Genomic DNA, 25,214 nt, shown 5'->3' with positions numbered 1-25,214 from the left:
CGTAGGTCGGTAACTGGCCCGAGAAAAAAATGCAAACATGACATCATTTTATCATGTGATCATTTTCCATTCGTAGCTAGTCGTAGTTGATTTTAGGTGTGGAACACTGAGGTCGAGGTGGGTCGTAGGAGGCCGTGGACGTGGTCGTAGACATGGTCGTAGGAGGTCTTTTACTTCGGCGAGTCAACACGACCGTGACATTTTTTCAACTCGTCTAGCGTCTATTAACCCCGTGGATTAGGTCGTCCAAGTGGGGCAGGCCCTAAACCTAGTTGACAGTAGATGCGGTTTTCGGTTACAATGATGGGTTACGCGCTATAACACCATCAATGACGTTCCTGAAACTTGGGCGTCAGCACTGCTGCATTCCATGCCTCTACGTTTAGGCTTTGTCTCCGGTTCCCTGTCACCACATTGGCACCATCCATATCCCTATTTACGAGTTATTAGCCTTCGCTATTCTTTCCCCTACAACATATCTGGTTTTGAGGATTGTCAGGCTGGAAGAAGAACACAAGCCAGGAGGTCCAGATTTCCTTGGTATGGTTGAGGGATGGAGTGATCGTTGTCTCTGAAGGTGGAGTAGTCGCGGCTGTGACTATTTGGTGCATGGACGGGTACCAATATAGGAAACGTTTAAAGAGATAAAGAGCTTGGAGCAGCATGGTGGTGCAGCATGGAGTTGCTGCCTCACAGCGCCAGAGACCCGGGTTCGATCCTGACTATGGCTGCTGTCTGGACGGAGTTTGCACGTTATCCCTGTGACCACGTGGATTTTCTCTGGGAACTCTGATTTCATCAGACACTCCAACGACGTGCAGGTTTAGAAACATGGAACCATAGAAAATAGGTGCAGGTGTAGGCCATTTGGCCCACGCCTCGAGTCAGCACCGCCATTCAATATGATCATGGCTGATCATCCAAAATCCTGATTTTTCCCCATATCCCTTGATTCTATTTGTAGGTTAATTGGCTTGGTCAATTTGTAAATTGTCCTTGCTGTGTGTAAGATAGTGTTCATTTGTGGGGATCGCTGGTTGGCGTGGACTTCTACACTATCTCTAAACTAAACTAAACTTCAGCACAGAAACAAGGCTCTTCAGCCCACAATGTCCGTGTCGAGCACGATGTCAATATCAACTCTACTCTCTGTCTGTACATAATCTATCCATGTGCCCATCTAAGAGCCTCTTAAACACCACCATCATATATTTAGACATTAGAGATGCAGCGCAGACACAGGCCCTTCAGTTCACCGAGTCCACCACAACCAGCGATCACCCTGTTCATTTGCACTATCCTATATACTGGGGATAATTTACAATTTTACCAAAGCCAATTAACCTGCATGGCTTTGTAATGTGGGAGGAAGCCAGAGCACCTGGAGGGAATGTACACACACTGTCACGGAGGGAATGTACAAACTTTGTACGGACAGCACCCGCAGTCAGGATCAAACCCAGGTCTCTGGTGCTGAAGGCAGGAGCTCTACCGCTGCACCACTGTGCCTCCCTGATGCTTGTCTGCATTAATCCATAACGCTAGTTTGCATAGAGTGGAATGAACGATGACGTTTCATTCCGTGTCCGACAATTGGAACAAGGTGGGCTCTGGAGGAATGTGCCTCTGTGCCAGCCTGATATTACTGTAATTAGACTGCCGGCTCCTCGAACACGTTAAACAAAATATCTTAACTATATATTGCCCGTGGTTCCACATCGTAGTGGCAGAGATCATGAGATATTAGGGATAAAAACTGTGAGCACAAGAGATTCAGGAATAATTCATACGAATCCTGCAGTACATTAGCAGCAGACTCTAATATATCTGCGATTTTGAAATTAGTGTAAATAACCCAGCTGCTTCTCTGAACAGCCTTCTGAACCCTTGCAAAATGAAGGAATTTTGCTGCTTTGCATTGTAAAAAAAGATACGTTTATGAGTTCAGTGCTCAAGAGTAATCAATTTGCGGTTTAGGATCTATTCTCTCCCATTTCCCATTTGAATGAATATCTAAAACTCTCTTCTCATCTCGAACATTATCCTTTATTTAGCATGCTCAAAATGCTAGACCTCAGCAGGAAATTTTAAATGAATGCGAATTATGAAAAGGATAATTATCTACACGGATCCATTGATGCTGCAACCTTCAGAGCTGTCGCATGGCAGTTTTGCGTTTACATTCACATCAAAACCAGAGTCGGCACCTGACCTGACTTCAGAGCACCACTCATAAGATCATGGGAGTAGAATTAGACCATTCGGCCCATCAAGTCAACTCTGCCATTCAATCATGGCTGATCTATCTCTCCTTCCTAACCCCATTCTCCTGCCTTCTCCCCATAACCTCTGACACCCATACTAATCAAGAATCTATCTAGCTCTGCCTTAAAAATATCCACTGACTTTGCCTCCACAGCCTTCTGTGGCAAAGAATTCCACACATTCACCACCCTCTGACTAAAGAAGTTCCTCCTCGTCTCCTTCCTAAAAGGACGTCCTTTAATTCTGAAGCTCTGACCTCTGGTTCTAGACTCTCCCACGTGGAAACATCCTCGCCACATCCACTCGACCCAAGCCTTTCACTATTCTGTACATTTCAATGAGGTCCCCGTTCATTCTTCTAAACACCAGTGAATATAGGCCAAGTGCCGTCAAATGCTCATCATATCCTACCTACTCATTCCTGGTATAATTCATGTAAACCTCATCTGGACCCTCTCCAGACCCAGCACTATGTTCCTCAGATCTGGTGCCCAGAATTGCTCACAATATTCCAAATGCGGTCTGACCAGCGCCTTATAGAGCCTCAGCGTTACATCCCTCATGAATTCATCGCAGGTCTTGTTTGCCAATGCTTAGAGAGACAGCAAGGAAACAGGCCCTTCGGCCCACTGAATCCAAACCGACCATCGATCACCCATTCACGCCAGTTCTCTGTTATCTCACTTTCGCATCCACTCCCTACACATTAGGGGGTAATTACAGAAGCCAATTAATCTACGAACCTGTACATCTTTCGGATCTGGGAGGAATGGGTAGCACAGTGGCATAGAGTTTTTCTCCCACACTCCAAAAACGTACACGTTTGTAGGTTAAATGGTTTGGTAAAAATTGTAAGTTGTCCCTGGTGCGTAGGATTGTGTTAGCGTGTGGGGTGATCGTTGGTCAGCAAGGACTCAGTGTGCCAAAGGCCTTGTTTCCGCATTGTGTCTCTAAAGTCTAAAGAAACCGGGGAGAACGAGCAAACTCCACGCAGACAGCACCCAAGGTCAGGATTGTTGCAGGGTCTCTGTTGCTTTACCCGCTGCACCACTATGCCACCCCTTATATTCATTTACAGAATAAGAATTACTTACCACCTCAGATTGGTCGGTTGGGGGCGCTGTGAGTCGGCTGCCCTGCCAGAAGGGTGTTAGTTATTTCGACTTTTTTTAGTATGTCCAAATGTTTGTTTTACTGTTTCTTGGTGTGTCTTGTGTGGGGGGTGGTGGGGGAGAAAGGGGGAAAACCGTTTTTCAGTCCCTTCCTTGACGGAGAGGCGACTTTTTCCATGTCGCTTCTCCGCCTCCCCTCTTGCGGCATAACAGCTTGGATTGGAGCGACCTTTCACAGAGTTGGGCCCAGAGCGGACTTTTCCATCGCGGAGCGGGTGAACCCTTGCCGGGGGTCGCCAGAAAGGATTGCTCCGATCGCTGACCTGGTGACTTTGGCATCATGGGGCTGTGGTCTGCGGAGCATCTATCCGTGGGCGTGGCATGTCGGGGATCACCGGGGAAGAGCTGGCCTGCGGCATATAACATCCTGAAGCCGCGTTCTCCAGTAAGAAAATGCCCGATTCGGGCACTCCAAGCCGCGGAGTGTGTTCGACCATCCCGACATAGGAGTTTCGATCATCCCTACAAGAGGGCCTGTACATCCGGCCGTTCGTAGCAGCAAACACGGAGGGTTTATGGCCCCGACCACAGATGAACAAAGGAGGAGGACTGACTGAACTTTGTTGCCTTCCACCACAGTGAAGAATGCTGTGGTGGATGTTTATGTTAAATTCTATTGTGTATTGTGTGTAGTTGAGGCCAGTTCATTGGCTATATTTAAGAGGGAGTTAGATGTGGCCCTTGTGGCTAAAGGGATCAGGGGTATGGAGAGAAGGCAGGTACAGGATACTGAGTTGGATGATCAGCCATGATCATTTTGAATGGCGGTGCAGGCTCGAAGGGCCGAATGGCCTACTCCTGCATCTATTTTCTATGTTTCTATGTGTGTTTTTTTTTCAACTGTATTGCTGCTGGCAAATTCATTTCACTGTACCTTAGTTGGCGAATAAATTTGACTTTGACTTTGAGAGTTTTGTCCATCTCCAATCATCACCATTAAATTCATTCAGTCATAAATTAGTTTAGTTCATTGCCACATGTACCGAGGTACAGTAATAAGCTTTTTTGTTGCGTGCTATCCTGTCAATGGAAAGACCATGCGAGATTGCAATCTGGCTGTTCACAGTGTATAGATACAGGATATAGGGAATAACGTTTAAAGCAAGATGAAGTTCAATAAAGTTCGATTAAAGATAGTTTGAAGAAGGGCCCCCACAAATGCGGGCTGACCTGCTGAGCACTCTGTTTTTTGCACACTGTTAAATTTCTGCCTGTTAGATCTCTCGTCTCCGAAGGATGGCTTGAATTTTCTGTAGTTTTGCATCCAGCAGCAAGTACAATCACAAAGCAACATGCAATGAAAAGGATTGCAATGTCCTGCTGTAAGTACAATTCGCTCGAACCTCCTTGACCTTTTGTGATTGTCCATCAAATTCTGTTCAAAGTGCATCCCCGACTGTGAAGCTGACATTAGCTAGGATGTGCAGAGCAAGATTCCAGCTGTTGTCTTGTTCGCCCACCTCCAGGGGACAGGTTTTGGTGATGCAGCAGTAGAGTTGCTGCCTGACAGCACCAGAGACCCAGGTTCAATCCTGACTACAGGCTACAGTTTGCAATTTCTCACTGTTACTGCGCGAGTTTTCTCCAGGTGCCCCGGTTTCCTTCCAAACTCCAGAGACATGCAAGTTTGCAGGTTTATCGACTCCTGGAAATTATCCCTTGTGTGTAGGATAGTGCTAGTGTGGGGTCGTGGGCTAGTGTGGGCTAGTGTGGGGTAATTGTTGGTCGGCACTGACTCAGTGGGCGCCTGTTTCTGCGTTGTATCTCTGAAGTAAAAGGGTCGGTGTGGATTCGGTGGCCAAAGCCATTTCCATGCTGTATCTGTTCATCAATCACTTCACCGGGTGTTCACTGAATGGCAATAGCTGTTGAGTGCTGAAATAGTTTTATTAAACTGCATTTTGAACATTTCACAGTGAATAGGGCGAGAAGTATTGAAATCGTTTATGTTTGTTCTTAAAGTGTGATATTAGAAAAAAGGAGTAGTACATTTTTCAAGCTGATATTTTTGTTTACTAGGTTGACTTTGAGCACAGCCTGCAGATATACTGGAATGTGGAAATCTCATGTGGATGGGGAATTAGAAGTGAAATGGTGTGATTCCTGTCTCTGATAGCAGGAGTCTATCAGCATCCACAAAATGACCATTGCAGTTCTGTCAGACATCACCAGTTTGGACATGGTCCAATTTGTCAATTGGTTTGAGGGATCTTGGTTTTTTAAAGGAATATTTTTGCAAATGTTATTGTTATGGTTGTGCTGGGTGATTGAGGTGAAATGTCAATGTTTGAGTGGATAACAATTTCTGGGGTAAAACCTTGTATCCACCATACAGGTTTTAAAAAATTTAGTTGAGAGATACAGCGTGGAAACAGGTCCTATGGCCCACCGTGTCTGCGTCAACCAAACATCATCCCTCATCCTATCCTACACACTAGGGGCAATTTACAGAAGCCAATTCACCTACAAACCGGCATGTTTTTGGAATGTGGGAGGAAACCGGAGCACCCGTGGATAGGTGACAACTGTTGATGATGATAGTATTGATGGAATATTGAATGGAACCATCTCCTTTAGTCCTGATGAAGAGGTTTGAGTATCCAGTCAAACGTCCGGAGAAACATTAAACAGCCCGGCGCAGTGGTGCCTCACAGCGCCAAAGACCCGTGTTCGCTCCTGACTACGGGTGCTGTCCGTGTGGAGTTTGCACGTTCTCCCTGTGGCCACGTGGGTTTTCTCCGGGGGGGGGAGGGAGTCAACATAATCGAAGACTTGTCCCACCTTGGTCATTCCTCCTTTTCCCAGCTCCCATCTGGCAGGAAGTACAGAAGCTTGAAAGTGCGCACCACCAGACTTGGGAACAGCTTCTTCCCCTCTGTTATCAGGCTTCTGAACGGCCCTTCCATAAGCTAGGCTACTGTCTGATTCACCTCTACCCCATTTCGGACATTGGACTTTGTCTATGGAACTGATGCACTACAATGTTGAGAACTATATTCTGCACTCTGTATCTACCTATTGTACTTGAGTTTGATTTAATTGTATTTATGGAAAGTATTTGATCTGATTAGATAGCATGCAAAGCGCAGCTTTCACTGTACCTCAGTACGTGTGTCAATACTAAACCTAAACCAAACCTAGCATCTTGATATCTTGGTCAGCATGGACAAGTTGGACTAAAGAGCTGTTTCCAAACTGTATAACTCTATGAACCAATAATGACCACAATTGGTACACTTTGCTGGTTCACAGAATATCTGTGTTTTACAAGCAACAGGTTGGAGACTGTATTTTTGTCTTTATGACTTCTTTAAAAGTTTGTTATTTCAAGAATAAACTCAATCCTAAACCATTGGCAATGGCAGCATGATGTGTCCGGTCCAAATGTCCAGTGTTGAATGACCAGAACTATTGCATAAATGAGGGAAATGCCAATATGATCTTTGGCTGAAGGATACAACGCACACTGTCAATGAAACACAGCCAAGTGTTATAAATGCCAACTTGCAGCAGCTGGCAAGTAAAATATCAAACCAAAAGGCTCATGGTGTCACAAAGCTATATAGCACGGAAATAAGCCCTATCTCTCTTCGGTTAGGCAATAAGAGACAAAAGCTTGCTAGTGCGTACCACCAGACTCGGGAACAGAATCTGCCCCGCTGTTGTCCGATACTGAACGGTCTTCCCATCAGCTGAGGGTGTAGTCCGGATCTTTCGACCCACCTCATTGTGACCCTAGAACTTTCTTTTTGAACTGGTCTTCCTCCGTAACTGTAACGCTGCATTGTACTCTGCTATTTTCTCTTTGGACTGCCTGTTGTACTTGTTTGTTGCTTGATTGTACTCCAGTATGGTCTGATTTGACTGGATAGCACGCAAGCAGTTTTTCACAGTATCTTGGTACATATGACAATAAACCAATACCAAGGATACCAAGAGTAATAGATCACACAAGTGATTCTGATGATCGCGATCTGAATTTGACAACTGCACTATCACCAGTGCAAGGATGGATCATTGCATGCAAGCAAAGCTTTTCACTGCACCTCAGTACGTGTCAAGAGAGTTTTATTGTCATACTAGACCAAGTGGTACCTGTTGGGGCCCCGTTCCTGATCGTGGGGGGGAGGGAGGCCGTGGCGTTACACGGGAGGGTTGGTCCCCGAAAGCGGCATCGGAGCTCACCCGGACAGGCGCCAATCACCCCCATCAGCCATTCCCCCAACGTAACCCGTTCGCCTAACGCCAAAAGACACTTGGACGTTACAGTTCAGGCTCCTGTACTTTCTTCCTGATGGCAGGAGTGAAATGAATGCGTTGCCAGGGTAGTGTGGGTCTCCATTGATGCTGGCTGCCTTTTTGAGGCAAAGACTCTTGTAAATCCCTTCGATGGTGGGGAGGTCAGTACCTGGACTGGGTGATGGACTGGGCAGTGTTCGCCCCTTTTTTGCAGTTGTCTTTGGCCTTGGACATTCAAGTTGCCGAACCAGGCCTTGGTGCAACCAGTCAATATGGTCTGATCAGTCTGAAGAAGGATTTCGACCCGAAACGTCATCCATTTTGTTCTCTCCAGAGAAGCTGCCTGTCCCGCTGAGTTACACCAGCATTTTGGTTTAAACCAGCATCCTGCAGTTCCTTCCTACACAATATGGTCTCTACTGTACACCTGTAGAAGTTCAGGAGAGTGGCAGTAATAAATCTAAACCATTAGCCTACATTTCTGGAGTCAAATTTGTTTTTCTGAAAGTTCAGGGGTGAACAGAACATGGGAGGATCCTTATTGCAAATTAATTTAAAATGCCTGTCGGGGACACCAGTGATTGAATAGTTTGTCAAACTCATAGCTGAGGTCACCTTCCTCAAGTGCCAAAAGCCATCGGGCTCCAGTGAATTCATCAGCTGCTGATATGCCAGCACCTGCCAGCCCCATTGACTCCATCTACACTCCACGCAGCCTCGGGAAGGCCAGCAGCATAAACAAGGACCAGTCTCACCCCGGTCACTCCCTCTTCTCCCCTCTCCCATCAGGCAGGGGGTACAGAAGTGTGAAAACGCACACCTCCAGATTCAGTGACAGCCTCTTCCCAGCTGTTATCAGGCAACTGAATCATCCTATCACCAACTAGTTCTGACCTCCCACCTACCTCGTTGGAGCCCCTCAGTCTATCTTTAATTGGGCTTTTCTGGACTTTATCTTGCATTATATATTATTCCCTTATCCTGTATCTGTACACTGTGGATTGCTTGATTATAATCATGCTGTCTTTTCACTGACTGGACAGCACGCAACAAAAGTTTTTCACTGTACCTTGCTACACGTGACAATAATAAACTAAACTAAACTTCCATATTCAGCAAGGAAACAGGAACTCAAAGTGAGGACATCTGCTTTATTTTAACATTTAAAAAAAATACATTTCATATAGTACATGTCTGTGCAAATTGAGCCGTTGACGTGGTGCAGCGGACTGTGGTACTGTCTCACTGAGTCTGAGACCCAGGTTCGATCCTAACGTCTGGTGCTGTCTGTGTGGAGTTTGCACGTACTCCCGATGACCGCATGGGTTTCCTCCGGGTGCTCCGGTTTCCTCCCTCATCCCAAAGATATGCGGGTTTGTAAGTTAATTGGCCCTCTGCAAATTGCCCCCTAACGTGAAGGGAGTGGATGAGAAACTGGGATCAGATGCTATAGATCTAGTGTGAATGGGTGATTGATGGTCAGTGCGGACTCAGTGGGTCGAAGGGCCTGTTTCCATACTGTACCTTTAAAACTATCACCTGCTCAGCTTGTTTTATGCAGACAAAAATGCTGGAGAAACTCAGCGGTTGAGGCAGCATTTTTGATGGAGTGAAGGAAATTGGCAAAGTTTTGGGTCGAAACCCTTCACACCGATGTGAGGGTGGGGGCGGGGGGCATTCATTCCAGGTGATCGACTACTGATAGGGTAGTCTATCCATCACAGGTGATAGACTACTGACCGATATCCTCTATAAAGCCACTGACTCCCATGGCTATCTGGACTACACTTCTTCCCACCCTGCTTCATGTAAGGACTCCATCCCCTACTCCCAATTCCTCCGTCTACGCCGCATCTGCACCCAGGATGAGGTGTTCCACACCAGGGCATCGGAGATGTCCTCATTCTTCAGGGAACGGGGGTTCTCCTCTTCTACTATAGATGAGGGTCTCACCAGGGTCTCTTCTATACCCAGTAACTCTGCTCTCACTCCCCATCCCCCCACTCGCAACAAGGGCAGAGTCCCCCTTGTCCTCACCTTCCACCCTACCAGCCGTCACATACAACAAATTATCCTCCGACATTTTCGCCACCTCCAACGTGATCCCACCACTTGCCACATCTTCCCATCTCCTCCCCTGTCTGCTTTCTGCAAAAACTCCTCTCTCCTTGTTTTATGTGTTCTGCCCAGATATATTTCCATATACACCTTAAATAACATTTACACTTGTGGATTTATAATTTTCCTCACCGCAGTATTGATTGGATAAAAATGGTGATGGCAGGAGATGTTGAGGCTGACTGATGTTTAAATTGCGTGTGAGATGAGCGAGATAACTGGTGATTGATTGAAGTAGATTAGACATTTATGTGCATGACAAAATCATATTTCTATGTGGATTTGCAACAAGTTTCTGCAATTTAAAAAAAATAAAATAAATGAGTGAAGAAAGGCAGCAGTATGAAATTATTCCTTGCTGATTGCTCCTGACACGAAACAAAAATCTTTGATTACAAATTTGTAAAGTATAAGGCAGCATCAGCAGAATACCTTGGCAATGGGTTTGATTGCAATCTGCGAGGAAACTGGGATTACTGACTGCAAGGAATTACTTGACCTATTAGGTCAGTTTAAATCAATCCATGGAGAGGGCCTTTTCTATGCTGTATGACTGGGCTCTACTGATTGGGAAATGGCATTACTGGAGTGATTCGAGATAATGGAGAGCCTGAAGTTGAGTCTCGACCTGAAACATCGTGTATCCATCCTGCCTGACCCGCTGAGTTTAGTTTAGAGGTGCAGTGCAGACCCTTCGGCCCACCGAGCCCACGCCAACCAGCATAAATCACGCGAGCACTATCCTGCACGCTAGAGACAATTTACAATGTTTACCAAAGCCAAATGAACATACAACCTGACGTCTTTGTGGTGTGGGAAGAAACCGGAGCACCCGGAGAAAACACGTGGTCACCATTACTTTTTCACACAAAGGGTGGTGGGTGTATGGAACGAGCTGCCAGAGGAGGTAGTTGAGGCAGGGACCATCCCAACGTTTAAGAAACAGTTGGACCGGTACATGGATAGGGCAGGTTTTGAGGGATATGGACCAAATGCGGGCAGGTGGGACAAGTGCAGGGGGACATGTTGGCCAGTGTGGGTAAGTTGGGCTGAAGGGCTTGTTTCCACGCTGTGCAGGCAGCACTCGTAGTCAGGATCTCTGGCACCGTTGGGCCACTGCTGTGCCACTGTGTCACCCAAATAAAATATAAAGGTTTATTATTGTAAAGCTAAGTGACTGAGCCTCACACTGGAACAAAACTGACAATTGAACAGTTAGATCAGAGAGCGAGACTGTACAGACGCGAGCAGAATTCATATCACGAAGGACATTGGCATGAAGGCAGGCTACAAGATTCATTTGATAAGCGGCTGACAGCTCCTGCCCCACTTTCAGATGTGTAGGTGGTGCCTTGTACTGACTGCTGGGGGATTTATATTTGACGAGCCAGCACTTTAAAGGCTCTATGATCCTCTGAAGTTCAAGCAGGCAAGTCAGCTGCCTGGTGCTGAGATTGCATGGAGCTTTGTATAGACATCTCAGACATTAAATGGCAGAGCTGTGGAAAGAAGAAAGGATGTGGGTGCAAGAACGCATGTACTTGTGGACTCAGTAACCCGACACAACACAACACAACACAACAAGCACAAAGCTCGCATTCTCTACATAATTAATACAGCTGGCGGCTCTGTTGTTGTGAGAGTGGGCCAGGAATTGCAGTGGGGGATTAAAACTTTGATAAATTCATAGGTCATAGCCGAATTAGGCGATCTAACCCATCTGTGGCACAGTGGTGCAGCGGGAGAATTGCTGCCACACAGTGCCAGAAAACCTGGTTCGATCCCGACCATGGGTGCTGCATGTACGGAGTTTGTACGTTCTCCCTGGGACCACGTGGGTTTTCTCCGGGTGCTCGTGTTTCCCCCCACACTCCAAAGATGTACAGGTTTGTACGTTAATCAGCTTTTGTAAATTGTCCCTAATGTGTAGGATAGTGCAAGTGTACGGGGTGATCGCTAGTTTAGTGGACTCAGTGTGCCACAGGGCGTGTTTCCGTGCTGTACCCTTAAAGTCTAAAGAATCTACTTTGACATTCAACCATGGCTGATCAATCTTTCCCTCTCAACCCCAATCTCCTGCCTTCTTCCCAAAACCTTTGGCACCTTTACTAATAAAGGAGATTGGGGAGGGGGGGGGGGGAAACTAAGATGTCCTATTTTTAAATGCTAAAGCAGAGTAACAGGTCAACTCAGACAGTGGTGGGCATATGGACCGGGTTGCCAGAGGAGGTAGTTTAGTTTAATTTAGAGATACAGCCTGGAAACAGGCCCTTCGGCCCACCGAGTCCACACTGACCAGTGATCCTTGCATATTACCACTATCTTACACACACTGAGGACAATTTACACTTTTACCAAGACATTTAACCCACAAACTTTTACATTGTGGGAGAAAGCGAAGATCTCGGAGAAAACTCACGGGGAGAACGTACAAACTCCGTACAGGCAGCACCCGTGGTCAGCATCGAACCAGGCGCTGTAAGGCAGCAACTCTACCGCTGCGCCATCATGCAGCCCCAGTTGAGGCAGGTACTATAACAACATTTAAAAGACATGGACAGGTGCAAGGAGAGGAAAGGCGTAGAGGGATTTGCGCCAAGGCAGGCAAATGGGACTAACTTAGATGGGACATCTTGGTCGGCATGACGGAGTTGGGCAGAAGGGCCTGTTTCTGTGCTGCATGATTCTATGACTATAACTTAACAGATCAGGTGGCTCTAAGGCAGCAGCTCTAAAGGGCCTGTCCCACTTTCACGACCTAATTCACGACCTCTGCCGAGTTTGCCCTTGACTCATACTCGCAGCATGGTCGTCACGAGGTCGTAGGTAGGTCGTAGCAGGCCGTGATGCTCGTCGTAGGTACTCGTGGGATCAAGTAGGTCGGGGTGTTTTTTCTAGCCTGATAAAAATTGTCCACGAATAAAAAAGGTTGTGAAAGTGGGACAGGCCCTTAACACTGCCACTGCCATCCTAGTGTAGTTGGGGCATTTTGATCGGCTGGGGCAAGTCGGCCAAAGAGCCTGTTTCTGCGCTGTTTGACTCTGACTCTTATAAAGGTGCTCCCTCTTCAAAAAGATTGTACGGAAAAAAGCCTCCTTAGAATGATGTTTCTGCCAATTTAGAAAGAGTTTAATGCAAAGACGAGACTGATTCATAACTGGGATGGGTTTCTTCACTGAATTAGATGATTAATCATCCGCTTGATGTCCATTGGCATTCTGGTGTTAATTAATGAGCTTTCCGAAATTTCTCCCCAAACCTGCTTATAATGAGCCTGCCAGAATTCCGTGGATCCCACTGCTAGCCTGCAGATGATTAAAATGAAGGCTCTTTCTCGTTTTAATATTTATTGCAAGCACTGAAGAGTTGAACACGAAAACAGGACAGGCATCCATAAATTAAATGAGCAGATGCGGATTAATCACAACAGCTGAGAGGCTTGGCTGCAGGAGTTATCTTCCTCTCTGAGTGCTGTGTCTCAAATACTCTCGCTGTCGGCCGCGCAGTTTAACCCTTCCTGTGGCAGGTACGCCGTTCTTCCAGAGAGTCGCTGACACGCAAAATGTCTTTCATGGAGTGTTGGAAACTAACCGAGAAATTTGTCTCTCCAAATCCTTTCCAGCATCACTTGCACGTTCTCATACACAGGGCCTCAATGGGTTTCTTCTCAGCAAAAGGGGCAGCACAGTGGTGCATCTTGTCGAGCAGCTGCCTCACAACGCCAGAGACCCGGGTTCCATCCTGACCTCGGGTGCTGTTGGTGTACATTGTTGTACGTTCTCCTTGTGACCGCTTGTATTTCGTTCGGGTGCTCCAGTTTCCTCTAACTTCTCAAAAGACGTGCGGGTTTGTGGGTTAATTGGCCTCTGTAAAAATTGCCCCTAGTGTGTCGGGAGTGGATGAGAAAGTGGGTTAATATGGAACTAGTGTGAACGGGTGATCAATGGTTGGCATGGACTCGATGGGACGAAGGACCTGTTTCTATGCTCTGTCTCTGAACTAAAGTCTAAGCTGAATCTGGGAACACATGACAGTAATAAACCATTATTAACACTGGTTGGTCCCTCAATACATGATACCCAGCATGCGTCCAGTGTGTAGGATGAGAAAATGAGATAACATGAAATTAGTGTGCGGGTGATCAATGGTCAGCGTGGGCTCATTGGGCCGAAGGGCCTGTTTCCTTGCAGTATCTCTAAACAAAATCATAATATTGTCATTTGGTTTAGAGATGTAGTTTGGAAACAGTCCATCGATCAACTATTTACACACTCGTTCTACACACTCCATACACAGCAGAGCCAATTTACAGAGCCCAATTGATCAACAAATTTGCACATGGGTCTCAGGCAGCTGAGCCACTGTGCCGCCCAAAGCAGATGTGACATAATAATAAATAATAACATAAATAAATAAATAAATAAATAAATAAATAGAATAAATAAACAAAAAGACATCATATTCAGTCACCAAACTTCATGAGTTCATAGGTCATAGAAGCAGAATTAAGGCATTCGGCCCATCGAGTCTACTCTGCCATTCAATCATGGCTGATCTGATTTTCCCTCTCAATTCTCCTGCTTCTCCCCATAACCATTGCCACCCTTACTAATCAAGAACCTATTAATGTGTTCAAGAAGGAACTGCAGATGCTGGAAGATCGAAGGTACACAAAAATGCTGGAGAAACTCAGCGGGTGCAGCAGCATCTATGGAGCGAAGGAAATAGGCGACGTTTTGGGCCGAAACCCTTTTTCAGACTGATGGGGGGTGGGGGGGAGAAGGAAGGGAAAAGGGAGGAGGAGGAGCCCAAGGGAGGGGGGATGGGAGGAGACAGCTCGAGGGTTAAGGAAGGGGAGGAGACAACAAGGGCTAGCAAAACTGGGAGAATTCAACGTTCATGCCATCCGGACGCAAGCAACCCAGGCGGAATATGAGGTGCTGTTCCTCCAATTTCCGGTGTTGCTCACTCTGGCAATGGAGGAGACCCAGGACAGAGAGGTCGGATTGGGAATGGGAGGGGGAGTTGAAATGCTGAGCCACCGGGAGTTCAGGTAGGTTATTGCGGACTGAGCGGAGGTGTTCGGCGAAACGATCGCCCAACCTCCGCTTGGTCTCCCCGATGTAAATCAGCTGACATCTAGAGCAGCGGATGCAGTAGATGAGGTTGGAGGAGATACAGGTGAACCTTTGTCGCACCTGGAACGACTGCTTGGCTCCTTGAATGGAGTCGAGGGGGGAGGTGAAGGGACAGGTGTTGCATTTCTTGCAGTTGCAACGGAAAGTGCCCGGGGAGGGGGTGGTACGGGAGGGAAGGGAAGAATTGACAAGGGAGTTGCAGAGGGAGCGGTCTTTGCGGAAGGCAGACATGGGGGGAGATGGGAAAATGTGGCGAGTGGTGGGGTCACGTTGGAGGTGGCAGAAATGGCGGAGGATTATTTGTTGTATTTGCCGGCTGGTGGGGTGAAAGGTGAGGACTAGGGGGACTCTGCCCTTGTTGCGAGTGCGGGGATGGGGAGAGAGAGCAGTGTTGCGGGGTATGGATGAGACCCTGGTGCGAGCCTCATCTATGGTGGCGGAGGGGAATCCCCGTTCCCTGAAGAACGAGGACATTTCCGATGCCCTGGTGTGGAACGTCTCATCTTGGGAACAGATGCGGCGTATGCGGAGGAATTGGGAGTAGGGAGACACTTCCCTACCATTCCTTGACCTCACCATCTCCATCGCAGGGGACAGACTTCTGACCGACATACACTACAAACCAACTGACTCACACAGCTATCTGGACTACACATCTTCCCACCCTGCCCCCTGTAAAGACTCCATCCCCTACTCCCAATTCCTCCGCCTACGCCGCATCTGTTCCCAGGACTAGGGAACCAGAAATCCTTGATGAATGTTTGAACAAGCATCCTAACACTGAAAAATTAATAGCTTATATTTATAACACCCTCCTAAACAACGAGGTACCACCGACGGAACCATATAGACATACATGGGAAAATGAATTAGGTCATCCTATAACGAAAGATTTGTGGGACGAATGTTTACAACATATACATCAATGTTCATTAAATGCCAGACATGCTTTAATAAAATTTAAAGTCTTACATAGATTACACTATAAAATAAAACTAAATAGAATCTTCCCACAAATCTCTCCTATTTGTGATAAATGTCTACATCTAGAGGCTAATTTAACACATACGTTTGCAAATTGTATAAAAATCAAACATTTCTGGACTGATATTTTTGAAATAATTTCAGAAGTTATTAATACAAAACTGGATCCAAACTCAAAATTAATAATACTTGGAATATCAGAGCAAAGTTTAACACTCACAACAAGCCAAATAAATTTCCTCGACTACAGTATAATAACCGGGAACAAATTAATATTAAAATTTTGGAAAGGCCCTACGACCCCCACAATTAAAATGTGGATTGTGGAAATGTCGGAGACCCTACATCTAGAAAGAATTAGACTTGTCTTAATGGACAAACAAGAACTTTTTGATACAATATGGGCTCCATTCATTAATTATCTGACGGGATAGATTGGCCCGGCACGAAAACCCAACTGAAACTTGAACTCAGGATTAGATGAAAAGTCATTCTTTATAATCTACGAACCTATCTCCAATAACGTATTATAAGTAATCCATTCCACCTTTTTTGTTTTTTTTTTGATATTTGTAACCTTTCTCTCTCTTTCTCTCTTTTTCTATATTTAAAAAAAACACTAGAAGCAGAAGTAATCGACAATTGAAAATTTTAATAATGTATGACTGATGTATATGAAAAGTTTTTTTACTATAATATGCAACTATACTTTATAATATGTCTACTTCTAATAGAAATATTATTTAAAAAAAAAAAAAAAAAAAAAAAGACTCCATCCCCTACTCCCAATTCCTCCGCATACGCCGCATCTGTTCCCAGGATGAGACGTTCCACACCAGGGCATCGGAAAGGTCCTCGTTCTTCAGGGAACGGGGATTCCCCTCCGCCACCATAGATGAGGCTCGCACCAGGGTCTCATCCATATCCCGCAACACTGCTCTCTCTCCCCATCCCCGCACTCGCAACAAGGGCAGAGTCCCCCTAGTCCTCACCTTTCACCCCACCAGCCAGCAAATACAACAAATAATCCTCCGCCATTTCCGCCACCTCCAATGTGACCCCACCACTCGCCACATCTTCCCATCTCCCCCCATGTCTGCCTTCCGCAAAGACCGCTCCCTCCGCAACTCCCTTGTCAATTCTTCCCTTCCCTCCCATACCACCCCCTCACCAGGCACTTTCCATTGCAACCGCAAGAAATGCAACACCTGTCCCTTCACCTCCCCCCTCGACTCCATTCAAGGACCCAAGCAGTCGTTCCAGGTGCGACAAAGGTTCACCTGTATCTCCTCCAACCTCATCTACTGCATCCGCTGCTCTAGATGTCAGCTGATTTACATCGGGGAGACCAAGCGGAGGTTGGGCGATCGTTTCGCCGAACACCTCCGCTCAGTCCGCAATAACCTACCTGAACCCCCGGTGGCTCAGCACTTCAACTCCCCCTCCCATTCCCAATCCGACCTCTCTGTCCTGGGTCTCCTCCATTGCCAGAGTGAGCAACACCGGAAATTGGAGGAACAGCACCTCATATTCCGCCTGGGTTGCTTGCGTCCGGATGGCATGAACATTGAATTCTCCCAGTTTTGCTAGCCCTTGCTGTCTCCTCCCCTTCCTTAACCCTCGAGCTGTCGCCTCCCATCCCCCCGCCCTCGGGCTCCTCCTCCTCCCTTTTCCCTTCCTTCTCCCCCCCAGCCCCCATCAGTCTGAAGAAGGGTTTCGGCCCGAAACGTCGCCTATTTCCTTCGCTCCATAGATGCTGCTGCACCCGCTGAGTTTCTCCAGCATTTTTGTGTACCTAAGAACCTATTAATCTCTGCTTTAAAAATGTGCAATGACTTAACCTCCATGGCCGTCTGTGGCCATGAAGCCCACAGATTCACCACCCTCTGGCTGAAGAAATGTTCCTCCTCGTATCCTTCCTAAAGGTACACCCTTTTATTCTGAGGCTGTGCCCTCTGATCCTGGACTCTCCCACCAGTGCCAGCATTTCTCATTCTGACTCTCTCCTTTACATTGTTCTGTGTATACTTCCATCAACTTGCCTTTCAATCAATGTTGATCCCTAATGGACAGCGGCAAGAAAAGATAGATTTGGAAAAAGGAAACGGCATATCCTGAATAAGAAAAACAATATGTTGGGTCAGTTTTCATGGAAGAGGCCATGGGATATCTCCTGGAGATGATGGATTGGAGCATGTGAAGTTGAAAGGAATTGCCCAGTAAAAATACTCATGATTGTAAAAATTAACATCTCTAAAATAAGGACCAATTTTCCAGAACCTGATGTAGAAACGAGGAACTGCAGATGTTGGTTTACAGAAAAAGACACAAGGTGCTGGAGTAACTCAGCAGCTCTGGCAGCATCTCTGGATAACATGGACAGGTGACATTTGGGGTCAGGATGTCTCCAGAATGATGAACGATCATTTAATCTCTGGTCTTTGTCCAACCATCTGCCCATCAACCATCAACCCCCCCCACGTGTATCCACCTATCACTTGCCAAGTCTGATGAAGGGTCTCGACCCGGAATGTCACCCATTCCTTCTCTCCAGTTACTCCAGCATTTTGTGTCCACCTTTCACTTGCCAAGCTTTGTCCCATTCCCACTCTCTTCCAGCTTTCTCCCCAACACTACAGTCAAAGCCCTGTCCCACGGTACGAGTTCATTCCATGAGCTCTCCCGAGTTTTAAAAAAATCAAACTCGTGGTAAGCACGGAGAATGAACGTAGCAGGTGCGTCGGAGCTCGGGGACGTCTCTTACTGCCTCGTAACGCTAATGGCAGGTATTCGGGAAGTCTCGCTAACGGCAGGTAAGCACGGGAAGACTCGTGAAGATTTTTCAACATGATGAAAAATGTCCACGAGAGCCCCGAGTACTGACGTGTGGCCATTACCATAAATCTCCGAGTTCGAATCAGGGCAAACTCAGGAGAGCTCGTGGAATTAACTCGTACCGTGGGACAGGGCTATTAGTCTGAAGAAGGGTCTCGACCCACAACATCACCTATCCATGTTCTCCAGAGATGCTGCCTGACCCGCTGCATTACTCCAGCACATTGTCTTTTTTTTCTAGAAATTGATGATTTTCTTCCTATGCATTTGCTTTAAATATTTCCAAAATTAGAACTTATACGGATTTTGAACTCCCAGAGTTCCATAGAAACTAGAGCGGTTTCCCAAGGCAGATAACAATTGTAATACTACTCCAAAGAAAAGTAGGGGAAATAGCCTGGTGATGCCCAGACCAGTCAGACTGACCCCAGTAGCAGAGAAGATTATTATCAATTATTAAGCAAGATTTAGCAGAGTGCAGAAAATAATAAGACTGTGAAAGGTCCGTGTGCATTTATGAAAGGGGAATCATGTATGACAATTCTAAGGGAGGCTATTGAGTTTGCAGGTAATAGAAGAATGGAAAACAAAGAAACCAACAGGCCTTGTCCTCAATAGAGTGTCTCGTAAGAGGTCATTAAACAAAATCTACCACAGAGTACATTAAGCATAATGCTGCCCTTGGGGGCAATAGCCCTAGAATGGGTTGAAGTTTACTTCTCACGTATTGTCACGTGTACAGTGAAAAGCCTTTATATCGCGTGCTATCCAGTCAGCGAAAGGACTACATGATTACTTTACTTTAGACTTTAGAGATACAACGAGTCCACGCCAGGCAGCGATCACCTCGTACACTAGCACTATCCTCCACACTAGGGACATATTCCAATTAACAGAAGCCAATTAACCAATAAACCTGTACATCTTTGGAGTGTGGGAAGAAACCGGAGCCCCTGCAGAAAACCCACGTGGTCACAGGGAAAACGTGCAAACGACGCACAGACAGCCCCCGTAGTCAGGATCGAACCCTGGCGCTGTGAGGCAGCAACTCTACCACTGCTGCCACCCAAGGTAATTGCAATCCACAGCCGTCCACAGTGTACAGATGCAGGATAAATGGAATAACATTTGGTGCAAGAAAAAGTCCAGTAAAATCTGATTAAAGAGGTCGATGGGAGTTCAGGACCGCTCTCTAGCTGGTGATGGGACGGTTCAGTTGCCTAATAACAGCTGGGAACAAGCTGTGACTGAGGGAAAACTGAGTCAGGATATATATAGTAGTCATGTTTGCGTTTCAAGGCTGTGGCTGTTGCAGTGGTCGGCGGTGCAGACTTTCTGTGCTGTCCAGTTCCATGTTCTATGTTCCAATCGGTGCAAGGTCATCTTCCAAGGGGCTGTGTAAGATATTCCCAGTGAATGCCCTATTCCATGTATTAATCAGCACTGTCACCCTCTCAGTACAGCCTAGCACCACCGGACAGGCCCTTCCTTCTGGCCTTCACTATACCGTAAATGTTTGTCATTCCAAACGAATGAATTTGCATGTTAAACACAACAACATTAATAAGATATTGAATGTAAATGTGAGCTATCATTGATGCACATTGTTCAATCCTATACGTGATTGCATTGGTGAAAAAATTCAAGTCCACCACGGCCCCAATCAATCATTTTAATAAATTATTCATTGAATGATCGCGTACTTTATTGACTGGAGAAATGGAACTGTATCCAAGGTTATACATAAGGTGTTTTGTTTGTCCCTTTTACCCTCCAGCTGCCTGTACCTCACACATCTTCGTAATCCTTCTGCCCAAAAAATACTTGTTGACTCTCTCACAAGTTCTTATGGAGTCATAGAGAACGGAAACATGACCTTCAGCCCACCATGTCCATGCCGACCAAGCCCGCAAACTGGGCTAGTCCAGTTAGCATTTGGCCTATAACTCTCTAAATCCTTCCTATCCATACATCTGTCCATATGCCTTTCAAAAGCCATAGTTGTATCAGCTTCTATAGATTCCTCTGGCAGCTCGTTCAGATAATAATATTTTCACACAAAGGGTGGTGGGTGTATGGAACGAGCTGCCAGAGGAGGTAGTTGAGGCAGGAACCATAAGCAGCATTTAAAAGATACTTGGCCAGGAGTATGGATATGAAAGGTTTAGAAGGATATGGGCCTAACGCAGACAGGTGGGGCTTCTTGGGCAGCATGGGCAAGTCGGGCAGAAGGGCTTGTTTCTGTGCTGTGTGACTCTAACTATGTCCCTGATGTCCTAATGTTTACAAATACACAGGACTAGATGTTAAAAGTCTAAAGTGCCAAATATCAATTTACTCCCGGTGGTGATGGGAGCCTTCTGCACTCACCTATGCTCCTCCGATGTTGAGAAAGGCTAGGCAGACACGTCATTGGGGTTATCAAGTGGGCACCTACTTTCATCGACGTTTCGCTGATTGAACCCACGACGTCTCCAGTAAACCTAAACCATATCCTGTACCGCTCCAATTCCCTCCCACAACTCAAAGTCACCCTATTGTCAGGTTAGCAAATGTACATAGTGTTTATTGTATGGGTAAATGGTGCAGTGGACGGGGGGGGCGGGGGGGGGGGGCATTGATGTGAGCAGGAGGAGAATAAAATGAGATTAGCAGAAACAAGGAACTGCAGATGCCGGTTTACTAAAATAAAATTGACACAAAATGTTCGAGTAACTCAACTGGTCAGGCAGCATTTCTGGAGAACATGGATAGGTGACGTTTCAGGTTGGGACCGTTCTTCAGACTGGGAGTAAAATGGGATTAGCATTGGATTCATGTAAATAGGTGCTTGATGGTCTGTACAGACTTGGCGGGCCGAAGGGCCAGCTTCCTTGCTCAATGACTCTACGATGTACTGAACTGTGAGTACAGGCCTCTGGGAATGCTGCGTGGTAATTTAATTGCTTGCTGTCCACAAGCCTCTATTGTTTCAAGATCCAGGGGTAGGTCAATTGGATCCTTCTTGTTAATAATGGATATTCGTTTGTTCCTCCCATTCTCGGATCTTCATGCCACATCTAAACCTTGGCTTGACTGCCTTTCCTAGTAACACCGCAAGCTGCCTCGTTACTGAAGCAGCAGCGAACTGCAGTCAACACTGCCTTCGCCTGTCCTCATCTCCAGAGCGACTGCTGGAGGCAAAGCCACTGATGAAGCAGCTGAAGATAGCCAGAACGCTGTCTCTTTCTTTCCTTTCGTTCAATGGTGCTTGTATTGTTACCAGTGCAAATGCAGAGTGAAATTCCTTTCTTACATACAATACAGTATTCCCATACCTCAGCACATCCTCGATTAGCAAGTGAACAAAAATAGTCCCCTGAGCCTGCGTGTATAAAGTCCATGTATAAAATCATGAGAGGAATAGATCGGGTAGACGCACAGAGTCTCTTGCCCAGAGTAGGGGAATCGAGAACCCGAGGATATAGGTTTAAGGTGAAGGGGAAAAGATTGTATAGGAATCTGACGGGTAACCTTTTCACACAAAGGGTGGTGGGTGTATGGAATGAGCTGCCGGAGGTGGTAGTTAGGGCAGGTACTATCACAACATTTCAGAAACATTTAGACAGGTACATGGATCGGACAGGTTTAGAGGGATACGGGCCAAAAGCAGGCAGGTTGGACTGGTGTAGCTGGGGCATGTTTGTCGGCCAGCATCCATAGTTCCTCCCGACACATAAAGAGATAAAGAGGTAAAGAGGTAAAGATAGCGGAGTCAAGGGATCTGGGGAGAAGGCAGGAACGGGGTACTGATTGTGGATGATCAGCCATGATCACAGTGAATGGCGGTGCTGGCTCGAAGGGCCGAATGGCCGACTCCTGCACCTATTGTCTATTACTCCAGTACTTTGTGTCAACCTTAGTCTCTTTAGAATAGAATAGAATAGAATAGCCTTTTATTGTCATCCAGACCGAAGTCTGAACGAAATTTAAGCAGTCATACATATAATACAATACAATAAAAAACAACAATAAACACATATTAACATCCACCACAGTGAGTCCACCCAACATCTCCTCACAGTGATGGAGGCAAAAGTCTTAGGGCTGCAGTCTCTTCCCTCCTCTTCTCCTTCTGCGCTGAGGCGATACCCCCCGGGCGATGTTAAAACCTGTCCTCGCGGCTCAAACACCGCGGCCCGGGGTAGTCGAAGCTGCCGCTCACCAGACCTGCTGACGCAGCCGCTGGCCCGCGGCCGAACCCCCGGTCTCAGGCCACCGCCACCAGAACTGCCGTCCCAGCCCCCGGAGCATCGTTCCAGCCCCGAGCCGGATCGCCCTCACGTGAGTACTGCCACCGTCTCAGCCTCGCGCCAGGCCGCCGCTCCTCCCTCGGGCCAGGCCGCCCCGACCGGGCACCGCTCCTCCCTCAGGCTGGGCCGCCCCGACCGGGCGCCGCTCCTCCCTCGCGCCAGGCCGCCCCGACCGGGCACCGCTCCTCCCTCAGGCTGGGCCGCCCCGACCGGGCACCGCTCCTCCCTCAGGCTGGGCCGCCCCGACTGGGCACCGCTCCTCCCTCAGGCTGGGCCGCCCCGACCGGGCACCGCTCCTCCCTCAGGCTGGGCCGCCCCGACTGGGCGCCGCTCCTTCCTCATGCTGGGCCGCCCCGACTGGGCGCCGCTCCTTCCTCAGGCTGGGAACGCCGTACCTCCCCGAGCTCGGCTACTCCGACGGGAGCACCGTTCCTTCCTCGGGCCGGCCGTCACAGCCCCTCACGGAAGCCCTGTTCCAGCCCCGAGCCGGGCCGTCCTCACGGGAGCGAGCTCAGTGCGAGTCCTGGCGGAGAAGGGGAATACGACAAAAAAGTCGCATTCCCCCCCAGGGAGAGACAGCAAGCCCCGTTTCAACCCCCCCCCCCCCCCAAAACACAAACTAAAAACCAAAACTAGACTAACCAAAACGAAAATAAACAACCCACAAAACACAAAACAAACAGGACTGCCGGAGAGCCGCTGCAGCCAGAGCCGCGCCGCCACAAGGAAGACCCTTTGTTACTCCGCTTAGTTTGTTGTCATGAGTGCTGAGAGGTATGGATTTATGGAAGGGAAATCATGTTTGACAATTCTATGGGTGGGGCAAGGGCTAACCAACATACTCAATAATGTATCTCATAAGAGATTATTAAACAAAATAGAGCATATGGTATTGGGGACAGTACCCCTGGAATGGATTGAAGAGTTTAGTTTAGTTTACTATTGTCACTTGTACCGAGATGCAATGAAAAGCTTTTTTTGTCACATGCTATCCAGTCAGCGATAAGACTACATATGATTACAATCAAGCCGTCCACAGTGTACAGATACAGGATAAAGGGAATAACATTAAGTGCAAGATAAAGTCCAGGAAAGTCTGATTAAACATGGTTCAAAGGTCTGCAATGAGGTAGATGGAAGGTCAGGACCGCTCTCTAGTTGGTGAGAGGATGGTTCAGTTGCCTTTATTATCACTAAATCTGGGAGTGTGCGTTTTCACACTTCCTAAGGGAGGGGTGACGGGTTGAGACTGGCCCTTGATTATGCTGGTGGACCTGTCGAGGCAGTGCAAAGTGGAGATGGGGTCAATGGAAGGGAGGTTGGTTTGCGTAATAGTCTGGGCTGCGTCCACAACTCTCTGTAATTTCTTACGGGCTTGGATGGAGCTGGTCCAAACCATGCTGTGATGCATCCCAATAATATGCTTTCATCAAGTGTGTAAGTTGGTGAGGGTTGTTGGGGACAGGCCAAACTTCCTAAGCATTCTAGGGAAGTAGAGGCATTGGTGTGCTTTCTTATGTTTTCACAGATTTACAGAGAAAAGCCCCTGCCCCACTTTCACGACCTAATTGGCGACCTCTGCCGAGTTTGCCCTTGACTTGTACTCGCAGCATGGTCGCCATAGGAGGTCATAGGAGATCTTCATAACTCTTCCTCATGCTTGTGAGTGGTCTCCTCGTACTCGTGGCCTCAAGTATGTCGCGGCGTTTTTTCCAGCCTGATAAAAAATGTCCATGAGTTTTACTCGTAGGTAGGTTGTCGGTAGGTCGTAGTAGGTCATGATGGTAGTCGTAGATAGTCGTAGGTCGGTGACTGGCCTGAGAAAAAAATGGAAACATTACATCATTTTATCATGTGATCATTTTCCACTCGTAGTTGGTCTTAGGTGTCGAAGACTGAGGTCGAGGGGGGTCGTAGGAGGTCGTAGACATAGTCGTAGGAGGTCTTTTACTTCGGCGAGTCCACGCGACCTTGACATTTTTTCAACTCATCTAGGTTCTTCTAAACTCGTGGATTAGGTAGTCGAAGTGGGACAGGCCCTAAACGTTGAACATAGAACAATATAGCGCAGTGATGGGCCATTCGGCCCACAATGTCCGTGCCTTGTTGTGGCCCGTGCACTTTATTCTTTTTATCTGTATGGCTAGCTGAAACACTATTCTTTACTGCAG

The 25,214-nt window shown here is 47.1% G+C and overlaps 1 long non-coding RNA gene across 1 annotated transcript; it reads right to left on the bottom strand.

The window, feature by feature from the left end:
- On the bottom strand, positions 1–24,994 carry LOC116978131. Its single transcript, XR_004413378.1, has 3 exons — positions 24,973–24,994; positions 18,814–18,820; positions 1–167 (listed from the first exon to the last, which is right to left on the bottom strand). It is a non-coding gene; the product is annotated as an uncharacterized LOC116978131 (long non-coding RNA).
- Positions 24,995–25,214: the final 220 nt, after the last annotated feature.

Source organism: Amblyraja radiata, chromosome 10 (assembly GCF_010909765.2).
Source record: "Amblyraja radiata isolate CabotCenter1 chromosome 10, sAmbRad1.1.pri, whole genome shotgun sequence".
Taxonomy (NCBI): Eukaryota; Metazoa; Chordata; class Chondrichthyes; order Rajiformes; family Rajidae; genus Amblyraja; species Amblyraja radiata.
This window is presented reverse-complemented; position numbering and strand designations above follow the sequence as displayed.